The sequence below is a fragment of the Eschrichtius robustus genome, chromosome 5, assembly GCF_028021215.1.
Source record: "Eschrichtius robustus isolate mEscRob2 chromosome 5, mEscRob2.pri, whole genome shotgun sequence".
NCBI classification, from domain to species: domain Eukaryota; kingdom Metazoa; phylum Chordata; class Mammalia; order Artiodactyla; family Eschrichtiidae; genus Eschrichtius; species Eschrichtius robustus.
In genome coordinates, this window is record NC_090828.1 from 33,177,989 (window position 1) to 33,202,997 (window position 25,009).

General features: G+C 37.4%; 1 protein-coding gene and 1 non-coding gene across 2 annotated transcripts in view; both read left to right on the forward strand.

Annotated features, from left to right (window-relative positions):
- Positions 1 to 2,577: 2,577 nt before the first annotated feature.
- LOC137765561 (U6 spliceosomal RNA) lies at positions 2,578 to 2,684 on the forward strand. The gene has a single exon (XR_011074208.1). It is a non-coding gene; the product is annotated as a U6 spliceosomal RNA (small nuclear RNA).
- A 905-nt stretch (positions 2,685 to 3,589) lies between these two features.
- The window catches only part of ICA1L (islet cell autoantigen 1 like), a 68,153-nt gene continuing 46,733 nt past the window's right edge, over positions 3,590 to 25,009 (forward strand). The window contains exon 1 of the mRNA XM_068543822.1: positions 3,590 to 3,712. The gene's annotated coding sequence lies outside the window, so the exon portion shown is untranslated. The remainder of the gene's footprint in view (positions 3,713 to 25,009) is intronic.

The window sequence follows — 25,009 nt, forward strand, 5'->3', positions numbered from 1 at the left end:
CTAATATGTATAAAATGGGTAACTAATTAAAGAACCTGCTGTATAAAAAAATAAAATAAAATATAAAAATTAAAAAAAAAAATCAGATTACAAAGTAAGTGGAACACCTTGAAGAAATAGAGCTATTTCCATGACAGCAGGCTCCATGACGTCAGGTTCAACAGATCCCTAATCCTTAAGAGTAAAACAGTACAAAAGGGTAGAATTATTAATATGCTTTCTAATATAAGTTGAGGTTTTATTTAGGATATTAACCAGAGGTTTGCTTGATGGTGCAGAAATAAAAGTAAAGATCATTGCTCTAAGGAAATCAGGACTCCAGGTTGGGATCCCAGATTTGCGGATCTCCACATTCCAAGCCATCTAATGGTCTTCTTTTCTAGTTAGCTTGTGGAAGCCTACAATGGAGGAAAACACTGTTTATACTAGGATAAATCTGTTAATATGTTGATAGGATATTAAACAGCAGTTCTCTAAATGTTTGTACTTCTTAATGAAATTAAACCCTCCCATATAAAGTGTTTTCATGGTGTTAAATCCTTTCATTTTCTAAAAAAGGTTTTTTTTAAGAAAAACTAAATTTTAAATACTGCAGTTGCCTCATTTGTTAAGGGACTCGTACAATGCCATTTAAATAAATAGTTCCTACCCATCCAACACCGTGAGTGAGAAGACCTGATTCTTGCCCAGGAAGAGTGTCAGTAGCTCTACCTTGTTTGCTGACACCTTTCCTGTACTGTGCCCCTACCTGCACACTTTTCTTAGTGACCTATGAAGGAAAGTGATTATGTGTAAATGCTACATTATGTGGCTCAGAGACACTGTATATCTCTTGGTAATTTTCCCCAATTAAGTGAACAAAACCAACAGGTCTAGCCCCGGAGTTACTACCCTGACTTCCTGCTGTGTTCCTTGGAGGCCCTTTCTCTGCTTCAGACTGAGTTAAACTTCATTCTGTTGGAACAAGCACTTCCTAAAATATCCCAAGAAACTTACTATGGTGCATAGTAACAATTGGGAAGTCATCTTGCTTACCGTATTAGAATAATTTGTTTTAGGTAATTAATACTGTATACTTCAGTTGTCAATTAGCTATCTTTCTTCTGTTCATTTATTGATTGAATAAACATTCATTCAGAACCGAGTGTGTATTAGGCACTGTGCTAAGAGATAAGGCTATGGAAATGCATAAGAGGAAGCATCTAATGGGGGAGACAGGCAGGTAAGTACTCACAATACAGTACAGTTGTTGAATTTGAGAGTAGAGGGACACCAAGCTTGGCATGAGTGAGTCAGGAAAGATCCGAGGAAGTACAGCAATCGTTATATTTGCCAAATACTAATTCTTACCCTTTTAAGGATCTGGACTTTGAGACTCTGAGGAAAGCTTAGATTCTTTCCTCTAAAAAAAAAAAAAAGCCAAAATTTTGCATATTATTTTATGTATTCACCTTGACACCCCATATATCTCAGGGTAAGCATTCCTGGTCTACAGACTTAATATTTTCAGTCCAAATTAACTCTGTAGCATAAATAGCCTACCCTTTTCCCTATTCTAAAACTGATTTTTTCAGGTCTTTAAATACTTTGTAATAACATTCTAGAATCTTACCACATCTTTATGTCTTTCATGTTATAGACTAGTTACCACCTCAAGCGTCAAAGTTTTTTTCCTTGCTAGCCCATATGTCACAGTTGTGATTAATTCGTATTTTGTAAAGTTTTAGTTAAGTTGATAATTTTTGTGTCACCTTTAAAAAGAAAGCACTCTGGGGACTTCCCTGGTGGTCCAGTGGGTAAGACTCCGTGCTCCCAGTGCAGGGGGCCCGGGTTCAATCCCTGGTCAGGGAACTAGATCCCATATGCGTGACGCAACTAGGAGTTCGCATGCTGCAACTAAGAAGTCCACATGCCGCAACTAAAGATCCTACATGCCGCAACTAAATATGCAGCAACTAAACATGCCGCAACAAAGATCCCCAGTGCCACAACTAAGATGGAAGCAACCTAAGTGTCCATCATCGGATGAATGGGTAAAGAAGATGTGGCACATATATACAATGGAATATTACTCAGCCATAAAAAGAAACGAAATTGAGATATTTGTAGTGAGGTGGATGGACCTAGAGTCTGTCATACAGAGTGAAGTAAGTCAGAAAGAGAAAAACAAATACCGTATGCTAACACATATATATGGAATCTAAAAAAAAAAAAAAAAAGGTCATGAAGACCCTAGGGGTAAAAGGGGAATAAAAACACAGACCTACTAGAGAATGGACTTGAGGATATGGGGAGGGGGAAGGGTAAGCTCTGACAAAGTGAGAGAGTGGCATGGACATATATACACTAACAAATGTAAAATAGATAGCTAGTGGGAAGCAGCCGCATAGCACAGGGAGATCAGCTCGGTGGTTTGTGACCACCTAGAGGGGTGGGATAGGGAGGGTGGGAGGGAGGGAGACGCAAGAGGGAAGAGATATGGGAACATATGTATATGTATAACTGATTCACTTTGTTATAAAGCAGAAACTAACACACCATTGTAAAGCAATTATACTCCAATAAAGATGTTAAAAAGTGCTCGCTTCGGCAGCACATATACTAAAATTGCAACGATACAGACAAGATTAGCATGGCCCCTGCGCAAGGATGACACGCAAATTCGTGAAGCGTTCCATATTTTTGTGGTCATCCATGTACAATGCTTGGTGTCAGTCTATGTCTTGTAAAAATAAAATACAGTGTGTGTGTGTGTGAAAAAAAAAAGATGTTAAAAAAAATCCACTCATTATGCTGGTAAAAAAAAAAAAAGACCGCGTCACAGCCTAAATAAATAAATAAATAATTTTTTAAAAAAGAAAGCACTTTGGGTTTAAATTATCTTCCACCAATAACATAATTTTACTTTTGCCTTATTTCCAATTTTTTTTCTGAGGTTTTTAGGTGCAAATTTTACCTTTGACTCGAAGATTCATTTATGACAAATTATGGTTATGTAAATGTGCACTTGAGGTCAGTTATTAACAGTTATTAACTTAATCCTCTTTAAACCTTTAAAATAAGTTACATACAGCACGTGAACGTTTACCGCGTGCGGCCACTGGTGCTGAGAAGCGCCCGAGAGTTCAGGAATGACCGAGGCTCAGAAGCTTCCGTCCTCCGAGGGGTGGCAGCCCAGGGCCCGGCAGGTGCAGTGGGGCTGGGAGGAGGCGGGGGACCCGGGCTCCGGGCTCGGGACTCAGCAGAGGAGCCAAGAATTCCCTCCACTTCCCCACGCCTCGGAGGTCTCCCACTCAGTACCTTATACTGATGTTCTGACCGGTTTGGTGTTTGTCATTAAGTGAAGAGGAATTCGGGAAAGGAGGACCAGAGAGGGTCTCGGAGTTTCTTCAAGAACCGGCGGAGAGCCGCGGCTCCCGCGGGGTTACGCGAGAGCCTGAACAGAGTGAACGCGGACGCCGAGGCCGAGGCGCCGAGGGCAGCGCGGCTTTTGCGCTCGCCAAGCCGCGGGGTTTAAGTCTCCCGCCTCCCGCAGCCGGAGCCCGACACCTCCACGCTCCGGTGCGGAGGGGCACCGGCTGCGGGTGCGGCTCGGCAGCGGCGCAGGGCTCGCGAGCGGCGGCAGAGGGAACGGGCGCCGGGACCGACCTCCGAGCTGCCGAACGCGACCCGAGGCGGCGGAGGACCGGCGCGTCGCGGCTCCGGCGTCGAGGTGAGTGTCTGCGGCCTCCTCTGGCCCCCAACTCTCCGCGCGGAGGAAGGGCCGCGCCCTCCCCGGCGGAGGCTGGGAGGCCAAACCTTTGGTTCCCATGGCGACGCCCCAAGGTGGAGGGGCGGCGGTAGGTGCCCGCCACGCGCGCAAGCGGTCTCTCGGGGCTTCGCTGGCCTTCTCGGTTCTCTTGGGGACCCCGGCCCCTGCGGCCTCCCCTCCCGGACGAGGTCCTGTCCGAGCTCCTCCGGGCTTACCCTGGGCAGATCGGGCCAAGAGTAGTTTTAGGCTTGGCAGCGTCCCGGCGGGCCGAAGGGAGCTTCCACCCACGCTCGCCCCGGGTAGCGAGCGAACGAGCGCAGGGGCCTGAGGCTTGTTTGGGTGATTTCTCTCGAAGGTGCGGATCGCTTCCATTAGAAGCAGATGCTTACGGCCTTTAGGTGCTTTCCTGCTGACCTCCTTTTTATGTTGTGCCTATTTTCATGTTATTATTTTGTAGTGGGAATGTCTTCTTTACAGACTAAATGGCTAGCAATGGGTAAAACAAAACACAAGTAAATGTGCGGTTTAAGACAAAGTGCAGAAGGCGCGAGCTCCCGAGGGGTTCCGCGCACAGATCTCGCTGCCTGAGGCCTTTATCCCAGCGCCACGCACCGGTCCGGCTCGTGGAAACTGGATCATCTGGTCAGATGCCCAAATGCTGTCAGCTGTCAGATACCTGATGCTCTGAGAAAGATGGAGAGTGGAAAAAAATCCATCCTGGCAACTAACCCGCGATGCTGTGGATTTGCCAGTAGAGGGTGTAGGATTATTTTTCATGTAATAGATGATCTTGATGCACAGAGCATGAAAGCAATCATAAACTCTGGGTCACTGTGAGATAGCTTATTGGGAAGATAACATTTATCCATCGTTTGGGTTTTTTTCTAAGTATTTATGTAGTGATTTATGTGGTTACGACTCAGGCAACGTACTGTAAGGTGATATTACTTTAATCATCTTCACATCAATATTTATGGAGTAGCCACAGGTGCCCATCCTTTAGTAGGAGTTAATTATACATTTATTGGCCAAATAAACATCCAATGGTATGTATATATTTTTATATGACCAACCTTTTTAGTCGTTTTATATTTATACTCAGTATTCTTTGAAATTTCTGTGTTTATTTAATAGTGCAAAATGATTGTACATCTTGACATTAAAACAGTTATATGCAAGACATTGTTCTAATTAACAGTAATTAATGTTAGAGTTAGGTGGTTGTTCAGAGATCAGCCAGTCCAAAGTGCAAAAACTGCAAACATAAGACTGGTGGAAAAACTAGGAAGCCATATTTTTATTAGAGATATTTATTATAAAACAATAAAACAAAATTTATACCAATGACTGAACTAGGACAAAATATTAAATATCAGATATTAAACAGTATTGTTTTGTTCTACTGTGCTGTCAAACTTTATTTCATTGTGTGGTACATACTATATTAAAATTTTTTCCCTTTCCTTTATAGCTTACCTTTCTCAGTACTCACTGTGCCTCCTGTAAATTTTTATTCTTTAACAACAACAGATGGGGTGTGTGAAGGACTTTTCAGTATGTCTGTGACTGGAAAGATTTCCTCATGTGAACTGGCTTTTGTTATTTAATAACATCCTTATTCCCCTTTTCCCTTGTTTGTTTTTCATTCATCTGTTAGGTTTTTTCCTTTTTTCTGAAGTCAGACTTTTCAAACTTCTGCTTGCATCCAATAGTCACCTTCTATGTAATTATTATTATTATTATTATTATTTTCCTATTGTAGACTCATTTGCAAATAACACTTTAGGTTTTAAAAGAATTTTTTTGTGTGGATTTAGTTTAGATTAAAAAAAAAAAAACCAAAGCCCAAAAAGTAAATTACCACAGTAAGTACAGTTACAACAGCCAACATTAACAGCTGTTCACATTGTGTTGTATTTCTTTCAAATATTTTTTAAATAAAGAAATAAAGCATTTCCAATAAAGCTAAAGTTGTTTTTGTATCATACCCATTCTCTTACTGCCCGCTATATATTGCTCATTTATATTATTCTTTTTTTCTTAATCTTGCTAGAAGCATGTAAAGTTTAATAATTTTTTCAAATGAACCAACTGATTTTCTCTATTTGCTTGTTTTCTATTTCACTGATTTCTACTCTTATTTTTATTATTTTGTTTCTTCTACTTTGGGTTTACTGTGCTCTTCTTTTTCTTCTTAAAGTGGAAGTATAAATAATTGATTTTGTACCTTTTTTACTTTCATATATTGATAGGTATTTAAAGCTATTAGTTTTCTTCTAAGCATGCTTTAGCTGCATCCCACAAACTTGGATGTTTTCATTATCATTTAGTTTAAAATATTTTAAAATTTCTCTGTCACCTGTTATTTATTTAGATGTGTTACTTTACTTCCAAATACTTGGGATTTTTTTTTTTTAGATAGATCACTGCTATTGATTTCTAAATTAGTGTTGTTGGCGTCAGGACATACTCTGCGCTATTTCAAAACCTTTAAACTTATTGAGTTTTTTTGTTTGTTTGTTTTCTGCCTATCCTAAGGTCTGTCTTGGTGAATGTTCCCATTACCCTTGGGGAAAAGATTTGTATTTGGCTGGTGGTGGTGGTGGAGTGGTCTATAAATGTCAGTTAAGTCAAGTTGGTTGAGAGTGTTGTTCAAATCTTTTAAATCTCCACATGTTTTATGTCTCCTTATTCAGTCAGTTACTCTGGGGGGAGTGTTAAGTCTCTAATTATGATTGTAGATTTGTCTGTTTCTCCCTTTAGTTCTGTCAATTTTTTTTCTCATATTTCGTGGCTCTGTTATTAATCACATACATATTTAAGATTGCTATGTCTTTTTGATAAATTGACCCTTTTATTATTATGAAATGGTCATCTTACCTCTGAAAATACTTTTTACCTGGAAGCCTGTTTTGTCTGACATTAATATAAGCTTAATGTTTGTCTCATATCTTTTTTATCCTTTTCCTTTTAACTCATCTGTATTTATGTTTAATGTGTGTTTCTTATAAACTACATATAGTTGGGTTGTGCTACTTGTTATCTAGTCTTACAGTCTGCCTTTTAACACTGTTTATATCATCCACTTATGTTTTTGTAATTGTTTTCTGTGTTTGGATTAAGCACAAAATATTGGTGTTCTTTTTCTGTTTTCCTACTTACTCTTTGGTCCTCCTTCCTGCCTTCTTTCTAGTAAATTGAGTTTTTAAAAGTATATTCTACTTCTCCTCTCTTGACTTTTTAGTTTTGCCTCTTTGTGTTATTTTTTTTATTGATTGTGCTAGAGATCACAATATGCATCTTGAATTTATAAAGCCTATTCTCAAATATATTCTAGTACTTCATGAACAATGTAAGAGTATTACAACTTAGACTTCCATTTATCATCCTTTTACCTTTTCTTCTGTTATATATTTTACTTCTACATATGCTTATATTTTTTATTTTTAAAGAATCGATCATCTTTTAGTGAAATTTAAAGATGCACATGTATATTTTTGAAACTTTCTTTGTGTTTATCAGTATATATTTACCCTTTTTGATTTCTCTCTTGCTTCCTGTAGAACTGAGTTTCTATATATTATCATTTTCCTTCACCCTAAAGAATATTAAGGATTTTTAGTAGCGTAGGTCTGCGTGGGATAAGTCTTTCAGTTTTTATCTGTCTGAAATTTTATTTTCCTTTCATTTTTGAAGGATATTTTTATTGGGTATAGAATTCTTGGCCAACTTTTTTCAGTACTTAAAGATGTAGTTCACTTGTCTTTTGTCCTCTTTTTTTTTTTTTTTTTTTGTCAAGCAGTTTCCTTCTCTTCCTACTGTTCTGCCGAAGATGAAAGGAGTCATGAGTCCTAGGCAGGACTGTTCACTTTCTGGATTTTAGTTCATTAGCTTTTTTTTTTTGCATCCTCAGCTCTCTGATTGGCTTTAAAAAAACACATAATTGTGTAGGTTATCTATCAATAGTTTATTCTCATTGTTAGGATGGGGGTTCTCTTAACTTTCTGAAGTGGAAGTGGAATACCAGTACAATACTGATTTAATTAATATTACTTAAAAATCCCTTTATTACTCTTATTTTCCAGATTTTTTCTGGTTATTCTTATATTTTGTTTGCTCAGAGAACTTTTGACTTACTTTGTCATTTTAAAAATAATTGCAATTATTTTTTGGAACTATTTTTAAAATTTATTTTATTTAATTTATTTTTGGCTGCATTGGGTCTTCATTGCTGTGCGCGGGCTTTCTCTAGTTCAGCGAGCGAGAGCTACTCTTCCTTGTGGTGCGCGGGCTTCAGCGAGCGAGAGCTACTCTTCCTTGTGGTGCGCGGGCTTCTCACTGCTGTGGCTTCTCTTGTTGCGGAGCACAGGCTCTAGGCACGCGGGCTTCAGTTGTTGTGGCTCGCGAGCCCTAGAGCACAGGCTCAGTAGTTGCGGTGCACGGACTTAGTTGCTCCACGGCATGTGGGATATTCTGGGACCAGGGCTCGAACCCGTGTCCCCCGCATTGGCAGGCAGATTCTTAACCTCTGTGCCCCCAGGGAAGCCCAATAATTGCAAATTTTAATAATGATTGAGATTACATTGCATGCATAGATTAATTTAGAAACAAATGACTTTTTTTTTTTTTTTTTTAAGTTTAATATTTATTTATTTATTTATTTATGGCTGTGTTGGGTCTTCGTTTCTGTGCGAGGGCTTTCTCTAGTTGTGGCAAGTGGGGGCCGCTCTTCATCGCGGTGCGCAGGCCTCCCATTATCGCGGCCTCTCCTGTTGCAGAGCACAGGCTCCAGACGCGCAGGCTCAGCAATTGTGGCCCACGGGCCCAGCCGCTCCGCGGCATGTGGGATCCTCCCAGACCAGGGCTCGAACCCGTGTCCCCTGCATCGGCAGGCAGACTCCCAACCACTGCGCCACCAGGGAAGCCCTGACTTCTTTACTTTATTGAGTCTTCCTATCCAAAAACAAGGTGTTTCTCTTCTTTTTAAAGTCAACTTTCTATTTTAGTAGTGCTTTTAGTTTTCTTCATATAAGTATTTGGTATTGAAATTATTCCTAGGAATTTTAATAGGGACGAATATTTTTCTTGCATTATATTTTCTAACTATTTTTTGGAAATCAGTAGGAAAACTGCTCAGTTTTATATACTAATTTTATAACCAGCTACCTTCTTAAAAGATCTTATTGCTTCTAATAATTTCTCAATGCATTGCCTTAAGTGTTCCAGGTATACTGTCACATCATGTGTAAAATTATACTAATCCCCCATTTTTTTTTTAGTCTCATTCTATTGTTTAGCATTTCTAGAACAATGCTAAGTAATAGAAAAATGGTGGCCTTCCTTGGTATTGTTCCTCACTTTAATGGGAATGCTCTTGGTGTTTTATCATTAAGTACTATAGTGCATTTGAGTGTGAGTGTGTGTATGTGTGTATGCCCCCTATTAAAGTAGAAGCCCTATATTCCTGTTTTATGAAAAATTTCTTCTTAAGATATCAAGAAGGGATGTTAAATTTTATTAAATGCCTTTTTATCATGAAAGATGAAAAATTATCATACTTACATTGCTTCTTACTAACATTTTAACAGTATGTTCTGGAATTTTTGTCACAGATGATTTTTATCAAATTTTTCTTATTTTTACATTATGTACTTTACATTATGTATTTAAACAGTCATAACAGTTAATTTCTGTTTGTTTGTTATAATCACATTTAGATTTAACAGAATTAAATGCTCATTGCTATACCGTTTCACCATTTCTCCATTTTATAAATTCTTGATTTTTAAATATATTTTACTTGTATGGATTGTGGCTTCAAATAATTTTTGTTTTGTTGTTTTATTTTAAGAGGGGTTCATGAGTGCTATATTTCTGATTCTTGTATATCTAAAAAACCCTTGTCTAGATACTCAGCCTTACTCAAATACCATATTTTATTGATTCTAAGATGCACCTGTTCATATTTTCACATCTCTGAAATCATTTCTGTAATCTGAACTTTTTACCAATATGTATCTGACAATTGATGATATGAAAGCACAGTTTACTTTGTAGCCCTTTTTCTTATATAGAGGTACATAAAATAATGGTTCACTTTTCAAATGATGGTGTCTTCAATTGATGAAATATGATAATTACAAATTATTCCTTTACCTAAAAATAATTTTTTATCTCTAAGGCTGGAAAAGACCAGAAAATTGGTGAGTTGTAGTGAACAAGCACTTTTCTACATTACTGGTACTGGACATAAAAACTGGTACAATCTCTATGGAGGACAATTTAGCAAAATGAAAACAATTTAAAATGCATAAACCCTTTGATTCAGCCGTTATACTTCCAGAAATTTATTTTATAGGTATACTTGCATGTATTTTAAATAATATATATATTTACTAATTTTAGCATGGTTTGAAATAATAAAATTCTGGAAGCAATCTAAATATCCATCAATAATAGACCATCAAGTAGATTACTGTACATCCATACACATGGAATGTTATATATCCATTAAAATTGTATTTCAGCTACATAGAAAATTCCATGTTAGATTCTTTTTCCCTTAGTACTCTACAGTCTCACTTTGATCCATTCTCTAATGTGGCTGAGGAGATGCCTGAGGCCAGAATAAACTATTTAATTTGTAGGTGGCCCTCTTTTTTTCTGTCTAGATGCTAGTAGCATTCTTTCTTTACCCTTGAAATTCAGCAGCATTCCACAGCATGTCTTATTCTTGATCATTCTCTATTAATTTTTCTTGGAACACGGTGAACCCTTTCAATTTTCAGCTTTATATTCTTGAATATTTTGGCTGTTCCATATGTCTATCTCTCTCTAAGAATATTTCTTACATTAGATCTCAGTTGTTTATCTTCCAAATCTATACATCATTTTGTTCTGTCTAACCACTTTGTTTGAATCTAACCACCTTTATCTTGTAATCTTCATTCTGAATGATTTTCCCAGGCTTGTCATCAATATTATTCACTTAGTTTTCTGAAGTATCTATTCTACTTGGAATTGTTTCTAATGCAGTTTCAAGTTCTGTGGTATTTTTTTCCTCTTCTTTTTCTTTATATCTTTTGCTTCCTTCAGCTCTTTTTAAAAAATCTCTTTTATGGAATATTATTCCATTTATCTTCAGGCAGAGCAGTTTTTCTTTAAACCTGTTTTATGAAGCAGTTTTTCAAATTTATATTTTTCTCTTTCTCACGTTATGGTCCCTCCTTTTCTTATAATGCTACTTTTTCATGTTATTTATTTTTCATGTTATTTATTGTTGAAAGGGGCAGTTCTATTTTGGCCTACTTTTTGCCCAAGAGTAGTATAAATAGTTTTATATAACCCTGAGGCTGAATAGGTGACTGGGTACATTATCGTGATCTCTTCTTTAACTGGCTTCTTGATGACAGTTTTCATATGCTCTCTTGAAGCAGTTTCCCACAGCATATGTTAATCACTGGTTCCAGAGGCACGTCAATGCTGATATAGCTCTGATTTTTCTAGGGTACTTTTGTCTGCTATACAAGGTTGACTATCAGCTTGTTGTTTCTGTTTCTCTACAGCCATGCCTTGCCCCTTGTCAGGGAAAATAAAAATATCCTGGCCATTGTAGGTTTTACGGAGACCAACACATAATACCGCTCACCTTTTTTTCCCTCTTGAGATTGAAACCAATTCAGATGTAGTCAAAGACCTAGGCAGATGAAGGTAAAATATCAGCTTTATTATTGAGAGAACCGTTAGAGGATGTGTATCATGTCAATGGTCTTTTAATATTTCTGTCCCCTAGTCCAGACCTGGAAGAGCCCACTCAAGGGAAAGTTTGGGTCTTCATAATAGACACACTTACCTAAGACTTTTGCCTCTCACTGATTAGGTCACAAGTGATGAGTAAAAGATTAAAAAAGGACTAAATTCACTAATTTTATGACTTGATAAATTAGCTCTACCCAGTCAAATGTGGACCAATGGTTAATTCACCTGTCAGGCTTCTCGCTGTAGGGGAGAAAGGGCAAGAGGCTGGGAATATTTATAGAAAATTTCTCCTCATAGAAACCAGAAGAGCTTAAAACGAAGCATTCCCCGCCTTAAACATAATGATTTCTTCTTCAGTAGTCTTCTTTGCTAGCCTGTGATAATATAGGGAGATAGGCACCAAGTAAACTGTCTACCTCTTCCTTAAATCTGGCTGCTATGCCTTTAAGAATTCATGTTTTCAAGTTAGTGATTAATTATTGGAATTGCTCTTCAGGACCTAATCTATTTGCCAAAACCGAATCTGCTTCAGACTAGAGGAGATGCATGTCAAATTTGGTCATCCTTTTTGAATCTGATGCAAACTTCATTGTATCTGACATTTACTTATTGGCATCAGTGCTATGAGATGTGGCAATTTTTTCCCCATGGGGAACCTGATTTAATGAATAGAGGTTTTTATTTATTTATTTATTTATTTATTTATTTATTTATTATTGAGATATAGTTGATGTAGAATATTATGTAAGTTAGAGGTGTACAACAATTTTTAAAGGTTATACTCCACTTATAGTTATTATAAAACATTGGCTGTATTTCCTGTGTTGTACAATATATCCTTGTAGCTTACTTATTTTATAAATAAATATTATTTTATTTTATAAATAAATACCTCTTAATCTCCTACCCCTATTTTTCCCCTTTCCCCTTCCCTCTCTCCACTGGTAACCACTAGTTTGTTCTCTATATCTGAGTCTGTTTCCTTTTTGTTATATTCACTAGTTTCTTTTATTTTAGATTCTACTTATAAGTGATATCATACACTATTTGTCTTTCTCTGTCTGACTTATTTCACTTAGCATAATAACCTCCAAGTCCATCCATGTTGTTGCAAATGACAAATTTCATTCTTTCTTATGGCTGAGTAGTATTGTATGTATGTACACCACATTTTCTTTATCCATTCATCTGTTGATAGACACTTAGGTTGCTTCCATATCTTGGCAATTGTAAACAATGATGCTATGAATGTTGGGGGGTACATGTCTCTTTTCAGATTAGTGTTTTTCTTTTTTTCTGATATATACCCAGGAGTGAAATTGCTGGTTCATATAGTAGTTCTATTTTTAGTTTTTTAAGAAACGTCCAAACTGTTTCTTAAAACACAGGGAGAGAGACAGAGGGAGATTAGATACATACACAGAGGAGAAGGTGATGTGAAGACAGAGACAGAGATTGGAGTTATGTTGCTATTAGGTAAGGACTGCCAGCAGCCATTAGAAGGTACAAGAGGGAAGAACGTATTCTTCCCTAGAGTCTCTCAGAAAGTACAGCCCTGCTAATACCTTGATTTCAGACTTCTGGCCTCCAGAACTGTGAGATAATAAATTTCTATCGTTTTAAGCCACCAAGTTTGTGGCAATTTGTTACAGCAGCCATAGGAAATTAGTATATTGATCATACCACTACATTCTTTTATATTTTCTTATCTCTTTGTGGACTTCTTTTCATTTGTTCCACTGCTCTATGGTTCTGGTGCCAGTACCATTCTGTTTTAATTAGTAAGATTCACATTCAGGCTTATTTTTTCAAGATAATTGTCATTTTGTTAAAGTTGTACATGTCCATGACCTTTAAAAGTCAAATATTAAAGGATTATAATGTTTAAAAGCAGTTCTTCCAATCCTGCTCCAGTTCCAATCTCCAGTGTCATGTACCTTCAACCCTTTTTTTTTCCTCTGGTATTTTCTAAATCACATGTTTATATGCTACGTTTTGATTTATTAATTTAAAGCATTATCTACTAGGACTTAGGTCTCCTTCACCACCACAATCTAACCCTATATTACAGTTTTTATTAAATCAAGTAAGTGTTTATGTTACTGTGAACTAACAAGTATTTTTAAAACTTAGTCAAAAAAATATTACTGAGACTGATGTCAAAGAGCATACTGCCTATATTTTCTTCTGAAGTTTCATGGTTTCAGGTCTTATATTTAACTCTTTAAATTTATTTTTGTGTATCATTGAGAAAGTAGTCCAGTTTGATTCTTTTGCACATAACTCTCCAGTTTTCCTAGCACTATTTATTGATGAGGCTCTCTTTTCCCCAATGTATATTCTTGCCTCCTTTGTCAGATTAATTGCCCATGTAAGTGTGGGTTCATTTCTGGGCTCTGTGTTCTGTTCCGTTGATCTGTGTGTCTGTTTTAGTGCCAGTACGATACTGCTTTGATGACTGTAGCTTTGTAGTATAGTTTGAAATTAAGGCTCATGATACCTCCAACTTCGTTCTTCTTTCTCAAGATTGCTTTGGCTATTCAGGGTCTTTTGCATTTACATACAAATTTTAGAATTATTCTAGTTCTGTGAAAAATGCCATTGGTATTTTGTTAAGATTGCATTGAATCTGTAGATTTCCTTGAGTAGTATGGTCTTTTTAATGATATTAATTCTTCTAATCCATGAGCACGGTTTATCTTTCCATCTGTTTGGGAAGTCTTTGGTTATTTTCATCAGCATCTTACAGTTTTCTGAGTACCAGATTTTTACCTCCTTAGTCAGATTCATTTCTATGTATTTTATTCTTTTTGATGTGATTGTAAATGGGATCATTTTCTTTCTTTTTTTTTTTGGCTGCATTGGGTCTTAGTTGCAGCAGACAGGATCTTCATTGAGGTGTGTGGGATCTTTTGTTGCAGTGCGCAGGCTTCTCTCTAGTTGTGGCATGCGGGTTTTTTTCTCTCACTAATTGTGGTACACGGGCTCCAGGGCGCATGGGCTCTGTAGTTGTGGCGCGTGGGCTCCAGAGTGCATGGGCTCTGTAGTTTGAGGCACACAGGCTCTCTCATTGAGGCGTGCTAGCTCAGTACTTTTGGTGCGTGGGCTTAGTTGCCCCACGGCATGTGGGATCTTAGTTCCCCGACCAGGGATCGAACCCACATCCCCTGCATTGGAAGGTGGATTCTTTACCACTGGACCACCAGGGAATTCCCTAAATGGGATCATTTTCTTAATTTCTCTTTCAGATAGTTCTTTGTTAGTGTATAGAAATGCAACAGATTTCTGCATATTAATTTTGTATCCTGCAACTTTACCAAATTCATTAATGAGTTCTAATAGTTTTGTCATGGTATATTTAGGATTTTCTATATATCGTATCATGTTACCTGTAAACAGTGACAGTTTTTCTTCTTCTTTCCCAGGAGTGATTTGGATTCCTTTTATTTATCTTTCTTCTATGATTACTGTGGCCAGGACTTCCAATACTATGTTGGATAAAAGTGACAAGAGTGGGCATCCTTGTCCTGTTCCTGATCTTAGAGAAAATGCTTTCAGCTTTATAGGCACATGAAAAGATGTTCAGCATCACTAATTATAGGGGAAATGCAAATCAAAGCCACAATGAGATATCACCTCAAAATAACAAGTGTTGGTGAGGATGTGGAGAAAAGGGAACCCTTGTACACTGTTGGTGGGAATGTAAATTGATGCAGCCACTATGGAAAACAGTATTAGGGACTTAAGTAATTCCTCAAAAAATTAAAAATAGAATTACCATATGATCCAGCAGTTCCGTTCCTGGGTATTTATCTGAAGAAAACGAAAACACTAATTCAAAAAGATATATGCACCCCTATGTTCATTGCAGCATTATTTACAATAGCCATGATCAGGAAGCAGCCTTAGTGCCCTTCAGCAGATGAATGGATAAACAAGATGGTACACACACACACACACACACACACACACACACACACACAATGGAATATTACTCAGCCATAAAAAAGAATGAAATCTTGCCATTTGCAAACATAACAAAACAGAAACAGAGTCATAGATACAGAGAAGAAGTAGGTGATTGCAAGAGGGGAGGGGTTTGGGCGGAGGAGAGATGAAGGAGATGAGGGAGATTAAGAGGTACAAATTTCCAATTGCAAAATAAATGTCACAGGTATGAAATGTACAGTGTGGGGAATATAGTCAATAATTATGTAATGTCTTTGTATGGTGACAGACGGTAACTAGATTTATCATGGTAATCATTTTGAAATGTATAGAAATATCAAATCACAATGTGTGTAACATAGTGTTGTAGGTCAATTATACTTCAAAAGGAAACAAACTCATAGAAAAAGAGATCAGGTTTGTGGTTGCCAGAGGTGGAGGGTGGGGAGAGAGAAGTTGGATGAAGGCAGTCAAAAGGTACAAACTTCCAGTTATAAGATTAATAAGTACTAGTAATGTAGTGTACAACATGATAAATAAAATGAACACTGCTGTATGCTGTCTATGAAAGTTGTTAAAAGAGTAAATCCTAAAGAGTTCTCATCACCAGGAAAAAAGTCTTTTTCTGTTTCTTTAATTTGTCTCTATATGAGATGATGGATGTTCGCTAAACTTGTGGTAGTTATTTCACGATATATGTAAGTTAAATCATGCTGTACACCTTAAACTTATTCAGTGCTGTGTGTCACATATATATGTCACATATATATTTATATATATATAAAACTGGAAGAAAAAAACCAACTTAGTTGGTTTAGTGCCCTATAACCATTCCTCCTGTTTTGAATATCATTTCCCTTCATTTTTATTAGAATTAATACTGGCTTTTTTTTAACCTAATTTTCTTAATAACCATTGATTTTTTTCCCCAATTGCTCTTACATTTCTGCTATATGGCTATGAGTAATATGCTCAAACATATCAGTTATGTTTCCTAGTGATCTGCTTTCTAGAGTCATTAATCTTCCTGCTTGAATTTGAGCTGCTTGTTCTGTGTAGCTGTCATCTTATGCCTTCCCTTCATTGCTTTTCCAGATTTTATTTAGTTCTTCTCATCATGCATTGCTGCTTTTGAGAAATCTGCTCTTATTCTGACTCCCAGTGCTTTGTATGTGATCTAATTTTTATCTCTTAGAACTTCCAGGATCTTTTTATCCCTGCTTTTCTGAAAGTTTACAATGATGCGCTTTGGAGCAAATCTCTTTTTGTATGGAGATTTGTGTCCTTCAGTTACAGGAAATTTTCTTCAATTATTTCTTCCCTTAGTCAATCTTTACAATACTCTTTAGACAAATATTAGACTTAAGGACTGTCTTTAATTTTCTTAACTTTTTTTTTTCTAATGTATTTATTTATTTTTGGCTGCGTTGGGTCTTCGTTGCTGCGCAGGGGCTTTCTCTAGTTGTGGCGAGCAGGGGCTACTCTTCATCGTGGTGCGCGGGCTTCTCATTTCAGTGGCTTTTCTTGTTGTGGAGCACAGGCTCTAGGCACGCGGGCTTCAGTAGTTGTGGTGCGTGGGCTTCAGTGGTTGTGGCTCGCGGGCTTTAGAGCGCAGGCTCAGTAGTTGTGGTGCACAGGCTTAGTTGCTCTGAGGCATGTGGGATCTTCCTGGGCCAGGGATCAAACCCATGTCCCCTGCGTTGGCAGACAGATTCTTAACCACTGCCCCACCAGGGAAGTCCCTAATTTTCTTAACTTTTTTATTGTTCTGCTTTCTGAGATCTTTCTTATATTTTCTAACCCTTTTATTAATGTTTTAAAATTTTCAACTATTCTGTTTTTTTCCCCAATAATTCTTTTTTATTCCTTTATTATTCCTTTCTAAGTGATAGTCTGTTCATGGAAGCAGTAGCTTTACTTATCTCTCTGATAAGATAATATTTTATAAGACAATATTTGAGGGATATTAGAGAGTTATTTTTTGTTTTGTCCCCCCCCCCCCCGCCCCCGCACCAAGCCCCGCATTGTCTTTGTTTCCTTTCAGATAGTTTCTTTTTTTGTTGTTGTTGGTTTAGGTCAGAGGTCTTTCTTGACAGAGAGTTTCCTCAGATATCTGGCTATCTTTGGCTCTCTATATTTAAGATTATAACAAAGCTAATTGGAAGCTTAGTATGTGGGAGTGAGCTTGTCAGCTGGTGAGTTTCTCCCTAGGGTGAAAAGGCAAGGATCTATCCTTTTAGAATGTCCAAATGAAGTACTCCTTTTCTCTGGAGCTTTTAATTTTTTTCAGAGAAAAGAATGTTCCAGTCTTCTCTGAGGAGTGGAGAGGTGTGGGTGTGTGTGTGCTTTGCTACTGGTGAGCAAGGAAGGGGAAAAGAGCTTGAAATTCAGTGATTCAGCATGTAAACTTTCACTTAATCATTTTGTTTTCAGGCCAAGCCCTCTTCTGTTAGCTTGCCAAAGACCAGAGCTTTCCATGTTTAATTTCTTCAACTTCCATTGAGTGACATAGATTAAGCGGGTGGGGAGGTGCCTCAGGGTCCAGCCTGCTGTATACAGGCTTCAGTGAATCCTCCTTCCACTTCTAAATGGTGAGTCTTTCAGATACTCTGCAGGGTAATTGACTCATTCCTCATTAGCATTCCTTTGTTAGTTGCTTAGGATACTACTTTCTCTGCCTTCTTCCAAAAATTTATTGAAATCTCTCATATGCTCTAGTCACTATGCTTATTTTCTCTATGCTTATGAGTTAATAGATAACTTTTTTGTTTTACGCCTTTACTGTTATTTTAGTGGGTTTGGGAAGGGAACACAGATAAGTGCATGTAGTCAATCTGCATTTTTGACAGGGCACCCTTGTAATACATTTTAATACCTGAAAGGGCAAGTTCTTTCAAGTTTTTCTCAGTGTTGAGTTTTAAAATTATGTCAGTCAAATTAAAAAAGTTTAGGGTTTTAAAATTTTACATCCTATGCATTCTTGTTTATTGAGAGGCTGTATGTAATATACTTATATACAACTTTATATTTTTAAAAGAAATTTTGTGTTATCCCATTTGAGCTTCATATTATGAGAGGCTCTGCACTTGGGAACATTGAGCATAGCAGAGGATTGGGAGAGGTGTTGGCCTGAAATGTGCAATAAAGTTGGAAATATAATGCTCAAGTTTTATAAGCAGTTAGCTTTAATATCATTAAAAATTTTTTTTTTATTTTTAAAAATTAATTAATTTATTTTTGGCTGCATTGGGTCTTCATTGCTGTGTGCAGGCTTTCTCTAGTTGCAGCGAGTGGGGGCTACTCTTCGTTGAGGTGCGAGGGCTCTCGTTCTCTTGTTGTGGAGCACGGGCTCTTGGTGCACGGGCTTCAGTAGTTGCAGCATGCGGGCTCAGTAGTTGCGGCGCACGGGCTTAGTTGCACTGAGGCATGTGGGATCTTCCCGGACCAGGGCTCGAACCTGTGTCCCCTGCATTGGCAGGCGGATTCTTAACCACTGCGCCACCAAGGAAGTCCTAATATCGTTTTAACAGAAGAACTTAGTGTGATACTTTAAACTATCAAAAACTTTTGAAATATAGTTTTTCAGCCATTCTTTCAAAAAGATAAAGTATTTTCTTCTCTAGTTGACTTCCTCTTCTCTAATATATTGTTTATATTTTGAATGGTGTTATTGATTTTCATCAACATTTTTCAAGTCTTATTTTCTTTTTTTTTTTTAACATCTTTATTGGAGTATAATTGCTTTACAATGGTGTGTTAGTTTCTGCTTGATTTATTTATTTAAGTATAGTCCCTTTACAATATTGTGTTAACTTCAGATTAGTTTCAGCATAGTGATTCGGTATTTTTGTAGCTTATATTCCATTATAGGTTATTACAGGATTAATAGGTTTAATTCCTTGTGCTATACAGTAAATCCTTGTTGCTTATCTATTTTCTATATAGTAGTTTGTATCCATGAATCCCATACCCCTAATTTGTCCCTCTCCCCCTTCCCTCTCCCCTTTGGTAACGAGAAGTTTGTTTTCTATGTTTGTAAGTCTATTTCTGTTTTGTATATACTATCATTTGTATTTTTTTTTAGATTCCACATATAAATGATATTGTATAGTATTTGTCTTTGTCTGACTTATTTCATTAAGCATAATATTCTCTAGGTCTATCCACGTTGTTGCAAATGGCAATAAGTGGCAGTATTTCATTTTTCTTTATGGCTGAGTAATATTCCATTGTGTATATATGTGTGTGTGTGTGTATCACATCTTCTTAACTCAGTCATCTGTTGATGAGCACTTGGGTTGCATCCATGTCTTGGCTATTGTAAATAGTGCTGCTGTGAACATTGGGGTGCATGTATCTTTTTGAATTAGTGTTTTTGTTTTTTCCGAACATATACCCAAGAGTGGAATTGCTGGATCATATGGTAGTTCAGTTTTTAGCTTTCTAAGGAACCTCCATACTGTTTTCTGTAATGACTGCACTGATTTGCATTCCCACCAAAAGTGTATGAGGGTTCCCTTTTCTCCACATCCTCTCCAAAATTTATTTGTAGTTTTTTGATGGTAACCATTCTGACTGGTGTGAGGTGACACATCATTGTGGTTTTGATTTCCATTTCTATAATAATTAGCAATGTTGAGCATCTTTTCATGTGCCTGTTACCTATCTGTATGTCTTCTTTGGAAAAATGTCTATTCAGGTATTCTGCCCATTTTTTGATTGGATTGTTTGGTTTTTTTGATATTGAGTTGTATGAGCCGTTTGTATATTTTGGATGTTAACCCCTTGTTGGTCGCATCATTTGCAAATATTTTCTTTCATTCCACAGGTGGTCTTTTTGTTTTGTTGATGGTTTCCTTTGCTGTGCAAAAGCTTTTAATTATCTAATAATCTATTTTTTTTAATTAAAAAAATTTTTTTCACATCTTTGTTGGAGTATAAGTGCTTTACAATCATGTGTTAGTTGCTGCTGTATAACAAAGTGAATCAGCTATATGTATACATATATCCCCTTATCTCCTCCCTCTTGTGTCTTCCTCCCACCCTCCCTATCCCACCCCTCTAGGTGGACACAACGCACAGAGCTGATCTCCCTGTGCTATGTGGTTGCTTCCCGTTAGCTATCAATTTTACATTTGGTAGTGTATATATGTCCATGCCACTCTCCCACTTCATCCCAGCTTACCCTTCCCCCTCCGCGTGTCCTCAAGTCCATTCTCTACGTCTGCATCTTTATTCCTGTCCTGCCCCGAGGTTCTTCAGAAACTTTTTTTTTTTTTTTAAGATTCCACATATATGTGTTAGCATACGGTATTTGTTTTTCTCTTTCTGACTTACTTCACTCTGTATGACAGACTCTAGGTCCATCCACCTCACTACAAATAACTCAATTTAATAATCTATTTTAAATGTTACTCATATGTCCTTTATGAAATGATATGACTAAAGTGGTATACGTAAATTAATTATATCTCTAGAGTAAATTCATAATATGTCAGTCTAAAAAGTAAATAACAATCCTGAAGCATATCATTTTTTGAAAAAAATAACATCTAATTTGTTTTTTTATGTAACCTCTTCTTTATAGACTAAAATTATGCAGATTAATAAAAGTATATACTACTTATAAAAAATAAATTTTATTGTAACTAGAAATTCAAACACAGTTTGCAGTATCGACTTTCTGTTTTGTTAATGACCTTTTTCTGTTTTCATTCTTATAAGCAACATTCTTTTTTATGTACCTAACTAGTTCTTGGAAACCTATAGGTTTTTGGAAGCAGGTTACCTGAAAATTAGGAAACTAATATTGTATGTTTCAGTTAACTCACTATAAGACAGAAGATAACTTTAATCATAGTTTCCTCACCTTCAAAATGCAAAAGAACACTGCTTTTGGAGTCAAAGTCTTGGATGTGTGCTAAGTATCAATATGTTCTTAATGTATGTGTATCCTTGAGAAAGTTCTCTTAATTTCACAATGCCTCAGTGATCTCCTTTACAAAACTGGAATAATAAAATCTGCCATTTCTAGTTGTCAGGGTTGTCATGAAGATTGAAGGAGATAAAATGTATGAAAATGTTTTAAAAATTGTCAACAGTTCTACAAGTATAATGATTACTATTTTAGTCAGTAGTAATACCAAGATTATCGGGAACTTTTAAATATCTTAAGCCCCCTCTAAGACTTTATCTTTTACATAATTTTGAAGTATTTTTGAAAAACAATTAAGCTCTAGTCATGTTATAAGAATATTAGGTGGACATTGTATCCTCTCTGTGGGCAACTTACTTTCTTAGTATGGGATTTTGGGGTGTATGATTGAATGGCTGTAAGTAATTGCCATATTCTTTCTGTTTTAGATAAAGACAGGTCTGCATTTAATTTTCTCATTCAGTGTCTTATTGATGTTATGATTGCAGTGTCAAGTGTAGCACCCAGAACAAAGCTGGCATTTAATATGTGTATGAAACTGACTTCCTTATTGGGACTCTTCGGAAATTTCAGCTAATTATAGTTCTGCCTACTTCTATTGTCTCAGAGTATTTGTAAATTTCAACTGCCCTAGTCCTGTTCTAGTCTCTCAGTAACCAAACCCACATTTGGCTAAACAACAGTTAAGCTCACCTATCTGAAAGGATTTGTATTTATAACCTGATGCAATTCTAGTCTAATATTACAGCTGGTACTTTATAAAATATATCCTTTAGGAAAGTTCGAGGGGCAGATTCTCAATCTGTGACTTAAAAGTTTGTCTTTCATATCAGTAGCCCCAAATAATTCCAATAGGCTTCAGTTTGTCTCCATCTGTACAAGGGGACATACAAATGACCCTGTAACATAAACTACTCATTGATTTGCCAGAGCCAAAAACTATTCCTGAATTAATGGACAATTGATGAAAGATTAGTCAGGCAGTACCTTTAAAAATTACATATATGGGGCTTCCCTGGTGGCGCAGTGGTTAAGAATCCGCCTGCCAATTCAGGGGACACGGGTTCGAGCCCTGGTCGGGGAAGATCCCACGTGCCGTAGAGCAACTAGGCCCGTGCGCCACAACTACTGAGCCTGCACTCTAGAGCCTGTGTGCTGCAACTACTGAGCCTGTGTGCCACAACTAATGAAGCCCGTGCGCCTAGAGCCCGTGCTCCGCAACAAGAGAAGCCACCGCAATGAGAAGCCCACACACCACAACAAAGAGTAGCCTCCACTCGCCGCAACTAGAGAAAGCCTGCGCGCAGCAACAAAAACCCAACACAGCCAAAAATAGATAGATTAAATAAATAAATTTATTTTTTAAAAATTACATATATGATAATATAGTATATATATGTGTATACATATGAACAAAGAATAAACATTAGCTGAAAGAGACTTATGACTCTTCAGACTAGGCTTTGAGAACCATGATCTAGATCAGAGGTCTGTAAACTTTTTCTGTAAAAGACCATGATAGTCAATAATTTTGGCTGTGTAGGCCATGCAGTCTGCTGGATCTACTCACCTCCGCTGCTGTAGCAAGAAGGCAGCTAAGGACTAATTTGCCGGAGGACCATAGTGTTTGCCCATCAGCCTAGATCCCTGAAATACAGTGGAGATGTGATCTTGCTTAGGCACATCATTTGCCCACAAAGCACTTTCTTCTGAGGTGAGTTGTTTGAGTTCCTTTTTTTAGGTTGAACCGTATGAAATTGCTGATTTTGTAGGTCAAAAATGATCTAATGTTGGCAGTTTCATATTGGTCAATCAAAGACAAAAAGCTATTTTACTTATAAAAACTGTTTAATCAGCACACAGTCTTTATTGCTATTGCTCTGGTGAATGATTTTATGGCAAATGAGGATAAATGACACTTTAATCCCTTTATAGCAGTCTTGTTGGGTGATGGAGTTAATATAAGCTTTTCACTCTAACTCTATATCGAATAAATTTTCTCCGTGTAATTGTTTTATATTCTCTCAGTTATGATTAAGATTTTTGAAATTCTGTTATTGGTCTCTCATTTTATGGAAGTCTCCATCCCTTTTGAACTAGATAAAAGAAATAGAAAGTTGAACTAGGTAACCTCTAAGGTTCTTTTCAGTTTCTTTCAACTATGGGATTTAAGTATCTATTATATATAGAACATATTTCTCATTAACCTATTATTCTTTTTAATTTTTTAAATAAATTTATTTATTTATTTATTTATTTTTGGCTGCGTTGGGTCTTCATTGCTGTGCGCGGGCCCTCTACGGTTGCTGCGAGCGGGGGCTACTCTTCATTGCGGTGCGTGGGCTTCTCCTTGGCGGTGTCTTCTTGTTGCGGAGCACAGGCTCTAGGCACGTGGGCTTCAGTAGTTGTGGCATGCGGGCTCAGTAGTTGTGGCTCGCGGGCTCTAGAGCGCAGGCTCAGCAGTTGTGGCGAACGGGCCCAGTTGCTCTGCGGCATGTGTGATCTTCCCAGACCAGGGCTCGAACCCGCATGCACTGCATTGGCAGGCAGATTCTTAACCACTGTGCCACCAGGGAAGCCCTAACCTATTATTCTTATTATGGTTAATCCATAGCACAATACTAAGAACCTAGTGCAAATTTGATTCACCTTACTCAAACCTCCAAATTTTACCACCTTTCTGCTTTCTTTCTTGAAGTTCTCCTGTGTTCTCACTGCCTAACTATCTTAATATAGTTAGCTCCCAAATCACCATTTCCAATCTAAAAATTAAAATGAAAAAGTATAAAATAATATGCTTCTTAACTGCCAACAATTTCTGTTCTAAGTGCTCTACATGTATTTTCTCTTTTGATTCTTATAGCAATCTATTTACTTCATTATTCCTATTTTACCGATGAGAAAACTAAGGGTCAGAAAGATTAATGTAACTTGCACAATGTCCCATGGCTAGTAAATAGTGGAGTTGTTGACTTCAAACCTAGGCAGTATGACTGGAGATCCACGCTTGAAACAACCTTTGCTACTACAGTTTTAATTGGTTGTTAGATATTTCTGTAAAGTCAGATGTCCCTTATCATTTCAAATTCAAAATTTCACACATCAAATGCATAGTGTTCCCACTTAGATAGCTTCTCCTAATTGCCCTTATTTTTCAGGGGCAAAACTTGAATCATTATTAACAAGTTCTATAGATTCTTCCTTCAAATATGTTCTTATGCTAATGTCCTTGGTCCAGACTCCTATTAGATTGTATCTGGAATATGGAAAGATTTTCTAAACTCTCTGTTTAGTCTTTCTGCTGCTCAAAAACCTTCACTGGCTCCACGTTACCTATTAGGCTGTAGAGATAAGAATCCGCCTGCCAACACAGGGGACACGGGTTTGATCCCTGGTCCAGGAAGATCCCACATGCTGCGGAGCAGCTAAGCCCGTACACCACAGCTACTGAGCCAGCGCTCTAGAGCCCGCAAGCCACAACTACTGGAGCCCGCAAGCCACAACTACTGAAGCCCGCGTGCCTAGAGCCAGTGCTCCACAACAAGAGAAGCCACCACAATGAGAAGCCCGCACACTGCAACAAAGAGTAGCCCCCGCTCGCTGCAACTAGAGAAAGC